Below are 13363 nucleotides of genomic sequence, written 5' to 3'. Positions count from 1 at the left end.
AGAAAAATGTGATAAGACTGAAGGGACCATCTGAAAACTGAGCTGATTTCTCTAAGTGTTTTAGCCATAGCTGACTTGTCTGAAAATGAGTGTCTGGAACACTGAAGGATTGCTTGAAACCCATGGATCATCATCAGATCTTAAATTACCTTTATAATTTCTACATTATTATTCTTGGTCTCTGAGAAACACCTTTGCAATTTAAACGAGTGAGTTGAATCAGGCAGCTATAAAGGAGAAAAGGTTTGAAATATATCCTAAACATCCTCCCAGCAAAGAAACACACATCCAGGGAGATTTAGGGCTTCATCTGACAAAGAAGTGCGTGGGCAGGAAGTGCCTGGTACTTCACAGCTTTAGCAGCTGAGTTATTAAATCTCATTGAGGAGATACACATCTCTGCTACCTGAAGGCTGTCAGATGACAGGGTGTGAACACATCATGTGTACCTGCATGTCTAGACTGACAGAGCTGGCATGCTCACTCTGCTATCACACCGCCATCAACGCAACACCAACACAGGAACTGTTTATTGCTGCTCACAGGAACTTTAACAAAAATTAAAAAAAGGAAGTGCAAAGGTAAAAAAAAAAAAAAGGGATTTGAAGTATGAACTTGGCTTCTGGCCAAGAAAGTAAAGCAAAACAAGACAATCTTGGTTTGGCAGCCAGGTACATTTAGGTAAATGTTGTCTGCCATTACCAGTGATCTCTCAAGGGAACTCTGCTTAGGGCTTGACAAATTATTTTCCTGGGAAGAAATCATCTGTGCCTTGCTTCACACGGGACAGTGGGCATCAGCTGATTGAACCAAACATGTAAACAAAGCCGCCTTAGCAGGCTGCAGTTCTTCTTGTACTGGAAAGGAAAAATAAAAAAAAAAAACTCCTGATCAGTATCTAGTATCAACTATCTCAGTTTATCACTGAAAAATTATTTAACCCTTGCAACTGATCAAACAGACTTTTAGAAATTCCAGCACCTTTGGTTTTTGCCTTTGTAGTAGCTAAGTTGTGCATTTTGCCATTCTTTTATGGGAAGGTGTTTCCTGCAGTCTTGCATTTCCCAAATTCCAGTGTTGGGGTTGGTCATGGAATCACAGAGTGGTTTAGGTTGGAGAAGACCTTTAAGATCATTGAGTCCAACTGTTAACCCTGCACTAAACCACTCCCTAAGAGACACATCTGCACATTTATTAAACTCCCCCAGGGGTGGGACTCCACCCCTTCCTGGGCAGCCTGTTCCAATGCTTGACAACCCATTCTGTGGAGAATTTTTTCCTAATATCCAATCTAAAATTGTTTCCATTTTAAAGACTTTTTTAAAGACGGTTTTCCAATCTTGGCATTTGACCACAGCATAAGGCCCAGGAGTGACCTTGTCTCTCTCTACAACTGCTTGAGAGGAGGTTGTAGCAGGGGCTGATCAGTCTCTTCCTCCAGGTGACAGCCAACAGGATAATGAGAAATGGCCTCAAGTTGCACCATGAAAGATGTAGCTTTTTTTTTTTTTTTTTTTTGTGATACAAATAATTTTTGGGCAGATTTGCTCTTGAGGGAAGGCTTGAATGAGCCTGCCACTCTGCTGGTTTTGGTCCCTCCCTACAAATTCTAAACTCCCTGCTCAGTCATTGCCATGTGTGTGAGAGTGGCCCAAAATGCCTCAGGAAAGCAGCTTGTGGGGAAGGTAGGGGAGCCCAAAAAATCATCTGCAGCACTTTGCAAATCCTCACAAGAGCTCAGCCTAGAGACACAGACCCACAGAGTGCCCTGGCCCACTCATCCTCACAGGTGGACTTGTCTTCCCTGCCCATGGCAGACCAGGAGTTGAAGACAAAGCACAATAAGAGATTCTGACCATTCAGATTGCAACACACACCTTTGCTAAAGGTATGGAAAGGAAGTAAGGTTATTTATTACCTCTGGATGGGTTTGTTGTGGGTTTTTTCACTATGATGACAGTGCAAGGAGGAGGTGCAGCTATCCTGGCAGTGCCCATGGTCTTCCAAAGTCTCTGTAAGCTCCTGGCCTGTTGTATGGGCATCTCAGCTGACCCACTTCCAGTTTTGCAGCAGCCAGAGTTAATTTACAGTTTGGACATTGGTTTTACTCTGCTGCTTTTCTCATATTGATTTAATGAATTGTTAACGATGCATTTTATAGTCACCATGATTCATGGAGGCACAGAGCTCTCCCAGTCAGGAGAGTGGATAATTGCAGTGAAAGCACATGATCATGGCTGCATGAGACCCTTATTTTTTCATCATATTTTAATGAAATTAATTCAGGCTTCCCTGTTGCTCAGAGGGGTGTTAAAAGATTGATTTTGTATCATTCAGCCCAAGAGGGCAAATTTTTGCTGAAAAGTTCTGTTTTCTCTAAAAACATTAATTGATATTTTGGCTAGGAAGAAGAGAAAAATTTTTTAAAAAAAATTATCCAGAAACAATCAAACCAGCAAACCCCAGCCAAAAAAGTGACCTATCAAAGAGAATATACTTAACCACTGCAAATGGTTCAGTTCTGCTGCTCATGGACAGAAGGTGAAAAAAGTGATTAAAAAAACCTCAGATCCAAGAACATCTGCTCTGTAGACTCCTTGGTGGGAGGACACTGAAGGAGAAGTAGTCTCACAGCCAAAGCTCCTTTAAAGCTTTTTTAAGAAATAAACTGAACATACTCAGTTGCACCTTGCTCCCTGTATATGCTGTTTCATTTATTATGGGTGAGGGATAAGAGTTCACCACAGAGGCTCAGTTGTTTTATGGTCCAGTGAAATTGCCTTGACTGCTTAAGAAATAACCTGAGCACTTCCCTGAAATAGAAGTCAGAAGTAATGAAAATGCTGGCAGCTGAACTTTAGTGGAACATACTCTTTAATCTGTTAACATCAGAAAAAATTGGCAAAATGCTGCATTTTTGGACTGTATTCCCACTGACTCATGGCAGTAATTCAAAGAGTAACCTCTTCCTTAGAGGCTAGAGCAAGCAGTGAATATACAGGCAATGGAGGGAGGAGAAAAAAGATAAATATATTACAAAGCAACCAGCCTTCTATCTAAATGCCCCACTTAGGCACTAATATTTATGGCACAAAAGGGAGGCAAACTGAGCAAGTGGAGCTGTTGTACTCCTGGGGAGGTGTTGCCATCACCTTAGGACTGAAATCCACCTGGATCCACCTTCTGTAGCTGACAGCACTGAGGGGGCCTCACTGGGGCCTGGGGGGGAATAGAGGGGAAGAGCTCGTGCAGGCTTTGGGTTGGGTTGGGTTGGGTTGGGTTGGGTTGGGTTGGGTTGGGTTTCCCAAGTTTGCCTGCTGCCGTTTGCTCAGCGTGGCCACAGCTTGCCAGGCCATGGGCTGACCAGGGAGGCACAGGAGGAGCAGCCTGGCTCTGCCATTATCTGCCCCTTCCCACTCATCCATCACCACCCTGCCTCATCTCCAGCTGCTGCAGAGGGTCAGGTGGCAGCATCAGGCCCTGGTGTTCTGCTGGCAGGGCAGGGGAGGATGCCCAGGCTCCTGCAGCCCCAAATCAGGGGTTACCACCCTGCCCCACAGCTGGAGGGGATCCAGCAGGAACTGCTGCTTGACTGGGACAAACGTGTATTTTTAATGCCCTGCTCCCAAATGCACTACATAACAATCTTTAAAAGTTCTGATCACATGTGGGCAGGGAAATATATTAAATGTATAGGAGTTAATCTTCTGAGTTCATCTTAAATGAACACCAATATCCTTTATTCATACTCTCTGTGATAGGAGCAGTAAATTTGCACTGGTTCTGTTTGAAATCTGCATTGGAATATGGTTATTTTATTTCAGCTTTCTTTGCCAATACTGGAAAATCTAACATGGCTTTACTGTGTTCCCCTGTGAGAACCAAAAAATTGATTTAATACAGCAGCCTACTTGCAATCCCTGGCTTAAATGAAATACTAAGAGTAAAATCTGTCTAGCATGGAGACTGCACTGGTCACCAGAGCTATAGGCCCAGCATGGGAAACACTGTATAACATGATTAAAATCATTGCAGAAAATGTGTGTGCATCCTGTAATAGAAAAATCTGCTTCTTAGGTCTATAATTTTAGCTATCTCCCCAAAAAGAACAAAATAGCTTCACAAATCTTTCCTCAGCCACGCTGCTTAATTGCAGCTGGTTGCTTAGAGCATTGCTGCATGCAGGGCTCTGGGAGGAAGGGAGAGCTCTTGGTGCCCAGCACAGGAGGCTCCACTGCAAATGGTTCACACTGCAAATGTGAGCTCTGCTGCTCATGGACAGAAAGTTATTAAAATAATTTTAAAAGGTGAAAAAAGTTATTAAAAAAATTCAGATCCAATGTGTGGTTGTTGCCATTCCTCTCAGTAAAGGTTATTGTATCCAATATGAATAGTCTGAATTTAATCCTGTGCTGTGTCTGGCATCAAAGTGTAAAAAACAGAATAGACCCAAAGAAAAGAAAGTAAAGAAAAGAGAAGCATAAGTGAAGGAAAATGGGTTGTACATGCAAACCTCTATATATTAACTATATATATTCTATATATATAGACTATTCAGTATGTATTTATTGACTTTCATGCTGCTGTTATAGTGAGTGGTATTTGGATGAAGGCAAACCATAAGTTTTTATGAATTAATAACAAAATTATGAAATGGAAATAGATATTATTTGATCTCTTAGTTACAAATTCTTTGTTCTGCTACATTTCAGAGTACCTACTTCTTCTATTATTACATAATGCAAAAGAACTTTTGGCAAGAAAAACTAGTTATCGAATGGTGTGTTGTAGAATGAGAAATAAAAACAAGAAAAATCAGGTTTTGCTAAGACATAGAGGCCAAGGAAACTCAAGTTATAAATAATTCTTCACTGAGCAATACTTTTATCAGTTCAACTTTTGTGGATGTTCTGGTAACAAATAAAAACTACATCAGATGAGTGCTGAGAGAACACTAATTAATTACTAATACCTTTCCTTGTGTTTGAATTTTATTCAAATCAAGAAGAAATCAAGAAATTTAGTTGAGACACTGACAAAAGTAAAGAAATGTAGTATATAACCCAAATGGCTGTGTTTGTTTTATTTCGACTATAATGGGAAGTTAGAGCTTCTTTACCTTTTCAGGCTGTTTATTTGTCTAGGATGAAATTCAAAAGTCTGAAAGCAGGAGCAAATGATGAAGCTGTTTACCTGTTTTGGCAGCCACATTGCTGGATTTCACCCAGACACACGTTTAGATTCCCTTCCTCTTCTGTGACCCTACTTTTACTTTGAGAATACAAATATTTATGTTTTTAGGCATAATCTTCCAGGTAGAAAAGCTTAGCTGAAGGTCGCTGATGAGTGAAAATGAGGAAATGCACCCCACAGTGACAATGCCATTGGATGTCATTGCTGTGGTGGCGTTGTCACTTGGCAGTGGGGTGAGAAGTGGCCTTGGCAGTGCTGGGTTAACACTGGGTTAACACTGGGATCTTAAAGGTCTTTTCTAACTGAATGTGGGGTGTTGAAAGCGAAGGGAAGCCAACCCACCTTGTCGTTGATCAGCATTGACTTCAATTTATTGATCAATCAGCCACTTATATAACAGTGTTAATTAACTTCATGCATATTGCAAAATCCATGCTCATGATAGGTTAGCAGAGAAAACTCTAACCCCTCCTTTTGTTTTACAATACCTATGATTTGTTTATTGAAAACAGGACCAGCGTTCTCACTGTGATATGAAAAGTTCCCAAAACCTCCATATCTGTTCCCAGAGTAGCTATCTTGTCCCAGAGAGCCCAAGGACAGAGTGTTTTGCCTGTTATGGGAAGACTGTCTGAGAATCTTATTGTTTATAAAGTGGTGCTTGAGAGAGCCTAATTATTTATAGAATCAAGCCTGGGAATTGCTTTACAACTACCTTTTACTTTTCCCTCAACTGTATACCTTCATGGCCTCTTTCTTTCAGCCATGCATGAACCAGACTCTCCACAGTGTGGTTCTGTGCAAAGAGCATTTCTGAAATGCTCTTTGCACAGAACCACACATTCAGTTGGAAAATGTGCACTGGCAGCAACAGCTACACTGGCTCAGTGTTTTGCATGCGTGTGGTTTTCACCATTACCTCAGGAGAAATCCAGCTCTGGGTTCTGGTAGATGTCTTTACCTGACAAGGCATCTCAGAATTTTCCTGTTAAACTGCAGATGAACTATCACAACAATGAGATCAGTTTGTTTGCTTAAATTTTTTGCTTGTGTCTTAACACTTAGCACAGAAGTGAGTTACAATGAACATCTCCCTGTCTAACTGGAGCGTGGTGGAAAGCTTCAGAATAAATTCTCAGGGCCTTGTGACTGAGGACAGAAGGGAGAGAGAACTTTCAGAAAAAATGTTGAAAACAACAATTCTGCGTGAGGCTGCTTTGCAGTATCTGCAAGACAAGGGTTCTTCATCATCTTCTTCATCTCAGCCGTGCAAACTGAGAGGGAAAGCACAGTGAAATGGAGTGTTCCAAACATCTTCTGCAGCTGTGAAAAAGATGCATGAATGTGAAGAAGGAGACTCCTTTACCACTCTAGTCTTTGAGTAAAAAATTTATTAATAATTCTACAAGTGAGGGAGGAAAATCAGGTGAAGGGAGGGTTAGTGGTGCTTTAAACAAAATGAGCTCTGCAAGTATAACAATATGTAAAGTACCATGTAGCTGTATCTGTAATTAGCAATAACCACCTTCAAGGCTCTGCCCACTGTGCTGAGGACTGGCAATTTGTATTTCTGACCCTCTTCATTCCCCCAGCACCCCTAATGCTCTGTTAAGGACATGTGCTTGCAGTGATTGAACACATTTGGATTTATTTCTTCAGTTCATATGAAATGGGAAGATTCTGAAAGAAAGTGACTGAAAGTGACATTATGTTTAGCAGCCCACCCAAGCATCATGAACCAGCTCCCCTTCCCTCTGGATAAGCCAGCATGGTCTTCCCAGGAGCTAATACAATCTTTGCCTGGGATTGATCTCACACTGACACCTCCTCCTTTGTTTAAGCAGCTAAAATGTTTCTGGCTAGCTAAATTGTGTAGAAAACTGTGTGAAAATCACAAAGCATTTAATTAAGGATTTTGTGCCAGGTCTTCAAGACTTTTAGAGCTACAGCAACTTTAAATAAAAGTTAAGGAGCATTATGAAATTTTTGAAGTCAAACATAGTAGGGGTTAAGGACATTATCTGATTGTGCTGGAAGGCACAGGGAGGACATTTAAGCTGTTCCATTGTGACATGCTTTGGACTCCAGGTGACATTTGTTGGAAAACTTCAACATAGTCTGTTCATACAGATAGAAATCCAAAGCTCCAGAAAAGGCAACCTCCTTGAAATTTTTGCTCACATTACAGAGCTAACTCTTCATCACAACTCTGCACTGAAAGCAGAGGGATGTGCAAACTCTATCTTGTATTGATCTACAACATGTTTTATAGTTTTCATTCTTGTGGTATTTGAATGCTTTGCATATGTTTTCAATTGTGCAGAACTCTCTCACAAAATGTATTTGTAATGGATACTATTTTTAAATTGAAAAGAAAAGTTTCAGGTTATTTACAAAAGAGGAAAGGTGATTTCTTGTTGGGTGGGGACCACCAAGTCATCCAGAGGTTTGAGATTGCTTTAGTTAGAACAAGTACCCATGATAAGAAAGGCTTTGGCTCTTAGGAGCTAATTCTGGTTAGAACATAAATTATAACTATTCATTATTTAAATAAGAGCAAATATGGACTAAAACAAAGCAGAGAGCTTAAAAGACATTCCATCTTTACTCATTGCATTCTTGTTGGATGGGTTCTCTTGCTAGGCCTCAGTTTAGAGCCTTTCAGTCCCCTTGGTTAAGTTCCTTTTTGAATCCCAGCTCCTTTGGTGTTTAAGTCAGTCCTTTAATGCTTTTGCAGAAGTTTGTGTAGAGAAAGTTGGTGGACACAGGTTTTTTGCTAATAATAATTTGTAGAGATAGGGCTGAGAGCAGGCAGATACATCTTCAAGATACATCACAATCTTAGTGAGAGCTTTAAAATTCAGTTAAAAAATTACTGGCCAGGGGGATTATAATGGACAATTTGGGCAACCAGAAGACTATTTAATTCTATTTCTTATGTACCTGCAAACCATTAAAAAGAAGCAATTTTGTCCAGTATATGTAACCTTTCATTTACCTTTAAAGTCTCCAAATAAGCATATATTAATTTAAATTCTAACAGCCTACCGCAGGTTTTCAAATTGAATAGGGTGAGAAATTTTAAAAGGTCATGGGAATAAAAACAAGACTTATCTGGTTAGCTAAAAGGATTCCTTTGATGTTTTTATCTTCCCAAGTTTCACTGCAATTAAGAACTGGCAAAACGAACTTGCTAATAGAGCCACTTAGTGCTGGAACCAGAGCAGTATTTAGCAGGCATAATCAGGTATCGCTGCTTTGTGCTAAGCATTTCATGACCATGTAATGTCCATCCAGGCAGCCAAGCACAGAACTGCAGGAGCATTTCATGTGCTCTTGTGGTTCTGCAGTACGGCCTTGGCTCAGCCAGCCTTCCTCCGCCCAGCTGTGGTGTCCTGCACAAATGCAACCCGACCTAGCACTTTCCTATTACCTGTCTGATTGATTAACTGAGAGCAAAGGGTGCTCCTGTATTAACCCAAGCTGTTGTGGTAGCCACAGGATCAGCAGGGACTCTTGGTGAGTTCCAGTTTCACCAATATCAGCACCTGGCGCAGGGAGAGGGTGGCAGCAGAGAATGAGAACGGGCAGTGTAGTTACACCTTTTTTGTATGGGTAGGGCAATACCAAAACTTTGGGGAGCCAGGACACAGAGAAAAAGGTGCACAGAGATGCAATCCACTCCCTGCTGGGGACCCAAGCAAACTTCCAGTGTCATCCTTTTCTCATTATCATTGTAAGGGACTTCTCAACACCTGCTTCCTCTCTTTTACCCTCTCAGGCGATAATGGGCCACAGCTGAAGCAGGCAGGAAGGAGGTTCTGTCCCTGGCAGTGAAGGTATTCCAGGAGTGATGCAAGAGGGATGAAGGCTTGATCTGCCTTTGTGCAGGTTTGTGCTCTTTGCTTTCTCTTACACTTGAATGGGTGAAGTCTTGCCTGACTGTTTCAAAAGTTCTGTCAAGCCTTGTATGACAACTAAATCCCTATCAGGAGATGATGGAATATAAACAGGCAGAAGCTGCATCATGCTAGAGGACTTGCGATTACTGTTCAGTGATGTTTCCTGTGAAAAGCCCATCTGAGCCATGCTCTGGAGTCTGCCCAAGCTTCAGTTTACTGGTGAGTTTAAATATTCTTACTCACACTTGGGTTGCCTTGAATGTTTTGGATGTTTTCAGGGGACCATGGTTGCCCTCTGGAGTAAAAGAGGCTCCATATACTGATGCATGGACAACTCTCTCCAGTTTGAACAGAGACTCTTGGGGCTTCTTCAGCCTACTGTGTGTGAGGGAAAAACACCTCTTATTGTCTGGATTTGTTCAGTCACAATCCCACTCTCCTGTACCTTAAGTCTTATAGAGTAAGTTACATTTAAGATTAGAAGGTTAATGAATATGCAAATTTCCTCAGCTGAACTGAGCCAGCAGTTTCTTCAAAATAATCAGGATATATGAAATGTCTTGAAAAACTTCTTGTGCTTTGGCAGAAATGCCATTCTCTGCCAAATGAAAGAGCAAGCAAATTAATATATTGTGTCATATGACAGGATAAAAGGTTAGTGATACACTAATGGGTTAGTGCACTATTATTTCTAGAAACTGATCAGAAGGGAAAAAAATTAATAACAATTGTTTTATTTTAATCAGATTGTTATTCCAGTTTCATTTAAGTGAAAGATCATTCATGGTTTCTGTTCCATCAGAGAAGCTCTTCTGCAATGATCCTGGTTTTCTCCTAAGCTCTGGGAGGCTGGAAACTTCTACAATGGCAGGATCCTAGGAATCCTGGGAGAGGGCACTTGAGGTCCATCTGCAAAACTCTTGGATCATGGATAATTTCATTGATTTCCATTAAGTATGAAACTGGCAGCAAGTTGGCAGTTCCCATGGTGAAGTCATGAGCTTTGGTTCTTTTGCATCTGAACTTACACAGCACCTTGTTCCTTGGTTAACTTCATGTTTGAACATGGAAGAATCTTGCTTTGATACTTGAAACAAGATGGTTTTGAGCCACAGAATGTGTGTATGAAACCTAGTTTCCTACAGTTTGGTGCCCTTTGTCCTCTTTAGTACCCCATTGAGGCAAAAGTCTGGTAAACTGCTCTAGATTCCGGATTTCTGTGTGTGCTGATCAGCCAGCCAGTTGCTAACAGCATTCATAGCAGCTGAGCTCAGCCTGCTTTTCCTTCCTTGCCAATTCTTACTATAGCTATGAGAATATGGTCATCTTTGAAAATTAATTTCCTGAAAATTTGTTGTGGGGTTAAAAAAAAGACTGGTGCAGAGGGACAGATAGAGGATCAGATGGAATGATCAAAACCATGTAATTTTTTTAGGAAACCTGCTAAAATTGAGTAATTTGGATATAAATCAGAAAGCATAATGCATTGGAGCTCAGCACTTTCCTGGCTCCCATGCTCTATGTCAGAGACTAAAACTGGTATTTGGGAGTCCTGTGATCATGGGGAATTTTTCAGATGGATAACAGCCAGCACCACAAGCCTGGGGCATCTTCTCTAAGGACGAGTCCACACTGAGGGCCTGTGAGAGCTGAGCAGAGCACAGGAGGTGCACAGTGTGCACTGGGCTTTGTGGCTTCTGAGTCCCCTGGCTGACCTCCAGGGCTGTGTGAATCATCACAGGCCCAGCATCAGAGGTGGGAATGCTGGAAAATGCAATTTATTTCCTCTTCCTCTACACCAAGTACTGCAATAGCTACAGACTTCTAAGTAAATTATTTTGGATGCACAGCTATAAATTTCAATCACACACACTCTAACAGATTTTTTAAAACAACAACAAAAAAATCACATATTGTTCTCATGTACTCTTTAGTTACTTTATAGGACTCCCTCTGTTCGTGACTGTTTCTGTTATTGTTGGAAGAATAAACCTTCTCAAAATAGATCATCGTAAGGATGGAATCTGTTCAGTGACCACTTAAGTAGAAGTTTGCTGCCAGAACCAGTTTCTTTCAGCTGTGATCACGAGTTTTTTTGTGCATTTATTTGTTTGTTCTTCAATGCTGTCTGTAGTATTGAGACACTCTGCTAGTATCTTTAATGTTATCCAATATTTTTCCAAAACAAGGCAGATAAATACATAAGAAAAGGTCAGAGAGAGATCCTTGGTTTTTTTCAACAGCCTGTCATCAAGTGTCCAACATACCTTGGTTACTTCAGTATGGACTTATTACTGGCAACCAAATGTATTTCCTTCTGCAAGAACTGACTTAGATTACTTGTATTACTTGTATCATGTGTGCTCTTTGATAGGTGCTGCTCAGAAGCTTTGCTGTGAAAAGGAGGATGGGCTTGTGTTTCAGCCATATAACCCAAAGTTAGAGTGTCTGGGTTTTTTCCCCTGACAGTATAATGAATTTCAGCAAATTTGCCTGAGTATTTTATGCCTTTTTTCTCCTGTCTTTTCCTCATCTTCTGTACAGTGACGCGCAGAAGGGAAAAATAGGAGAAAGTTAATTTGATTGTTATCAGACACAAACAATTCAGCAGCTGTTTGCAGACAGACTACAGTCATTCCTGTGTGGAGCCCAGAGGTGTCTCCTCCTTTCCCAGGCTGTACACCTGATGGATGACAAAACGTGGTGCCCCCTCTGTCCCCAGGGCGCTGAAGGCGTGGGGGACTAGAGCACAAGCCAGAAGGAAGGTACATCACTGCATCAGTGTTCTTTGGGAGGAAAGAAACCTTTAGATGTGTTTCAGACAAGTGCCTGGAGAAGCAGAAGCATTGTCCTGCCAGGGTCAGGGGGGAGCTTTAGCACCCCTGAATTTCTAGATGTAGTAAGCGCAGGCAGAGACAGCTGTGTGGGAAGAACAGGCAGGAGGAGTTCACCAGTGGTTATAGAGCATGATCAGAGGTTAAGTGGGACTCATTTTGCTAGAAATGCCATGTGATAGGGAGTTTGAATATGTGAGCAAAGGGCACTGATGGGACAGAACCTTGAAACAGCACCAGCAGGAAAGGCAGGTCATGCTGGAGCTGTATCAGCACCCAGGGGGATGTCCAGCCCTGCCTGGGTGCTCGGGCTGGCTTGGAGATGTCTCAGCTCATGAGCACCCTACCCCAATATCATGGGAGTTCCCATGCAGGCTCAGGCTCAGGCAGAGAGGTGTGGAGAGGAGGGTTCCTGGTGGCCATTTCCCTCTGCTAAACCTGCACAGGGAGGCTGAGGAAATCACTACTCCATGTGTGCAGATGCAGGGGACTTTGGGCAAGAGCTTGGAAGATTGGGAGGCACATGGGGCAGGGAGTATGTAGCCATGATATTTTCTGAAAAATCCTTTCCTTATGATTTTTTTTCCTGGGAAGCTGAGAGACCTCAGGAAAAAAATGTAAACATTGATTATCTGCTGCTGTGGAATGCAACAGGTGGATCTGTGATTGGCTTCATGTGGTTGTTTATAATTAATGGCCAATCACAATCCAGACAGTCCGGACTGTCTCGGTCAGTCACAAGCCTTTGTGATCATTCCTTTTCTCTTCTTAGCTAGGCTTCTGATGAAATCCTTTTTTCTATTCTTTTAGTATAGTTTTAATATCATCTATATCATAAAATAATAAATCAAGCCTTCTGAAGCATGGAGTGAAATCCTCGTCTCTTCCCTCATCCTAAGACCCCTGTGAACACCATCACAGGAGTAAAGAAATCAGTCTCCAGCAAGTCAGGTAGGTTAGACAGAGTCAGAGATGTCTGAAGCAGACTCCAGGCAGAAGGATCTGCAGTAAAATTTGAAAAGGCCTTATCTCAAGTCAGGCAGGTCTGCCTGCAGGCTGGGGCTCTCTTTTAGGCTCTGCCAAGCTCCTGGGGTGAAGTTCAAGCAGTGCTTCACTTTGCAAGGGCCTGTTGGCCCCCAGCCCATGGGAGCTCCTGAACAAGGCTATGGGAGAATGCTGAAGGCTCTCTTCTGCCCCAAAGAGTTCATGTATCCTGTACAGAGGGTTTTTCTTCACCTCATCTATTGTCTATTTATCATACAGGAACAGTAAGTGATAACAGCCTTTTATTTTTTGGGTTTTTTTTGTTTTCTTTTTCTTTTTTTATGCAACCCATGGTTATACACTTTTATTTCAGTTTTATGTTATTTTAGTTCTATTTAATCATTGCAGATACTTCAAGAGAAGCCACACTTGCACAAGTAAACTGTAATA

Source organism: Melospiza georgiana, chromosome 1, assembly GCF_028018845.1.
Source record: "Melospiza georgiana isolate bMelGeo1 chromosome 1, bMelGeo1.pri, whole genome shotgun sequence".
Taxonomy (NCBI): Eukaryota; Metazoa; Chordata; class Aves; order Passeriformes; family Passerellidae; genus Melospiza; species Melospiza georgiana.
This window is presented reverse-complemented; position numbering follows the sequence as displayed.